We start from the raw sequence: 432 nt of genomic DNA, 5'->3' as shown, positions 1-432 counted from the left end.
TGTTTATTGCTTCATGTGTTTCGCTTTCCTGTGTTTGTGGTTGGGTTAGCTTTTAAAGCTGAGATCAAAGATTGCAAAGGTATAATGAATGGTTCCTACATCTGCTCTTCGTGGAATCAGAACATTTCTGTATCTGATGTCCTCAAGTTGTGACTCATGGACTGTTTGGTCATATGAAAGAAGATAAAATACATCTATTCACATATGAAATTGTATGTGCCAAAGAGGGATTATGAGGTCAAAATAGAGTTGTACCTCTGTAATTATAAATGGAAGAGTTTGTGTTTGCTCTCGTGGCTAAAGTGGAAGACACTGGGAATCTGAGACGCTTTCTCTAGTAAGATGCCATGAGGCAACTATGAGGCAACTAGAACACATAGCTAAAAAAAGCTCTTATTCCTGCCTGAACGGGAGAGCACAGAGTGGAAATGT

Source organism: Cyanistes caeruleus, chromosome 1 (genome assembly GCF_971803275.1).
Source record: "Cyanistes caeruleus chromosome 1, bCyaCae1.hap1.1, whole genome shotgun sequence".
NCBI lineage: Eukaryota > Metazoa > Chordata > Aves > Passeriformes > Paridae > Cyanistes > Cyanistes caeruleus.
Note: the sequence above shows the minus strand (reverse complement) of the source record.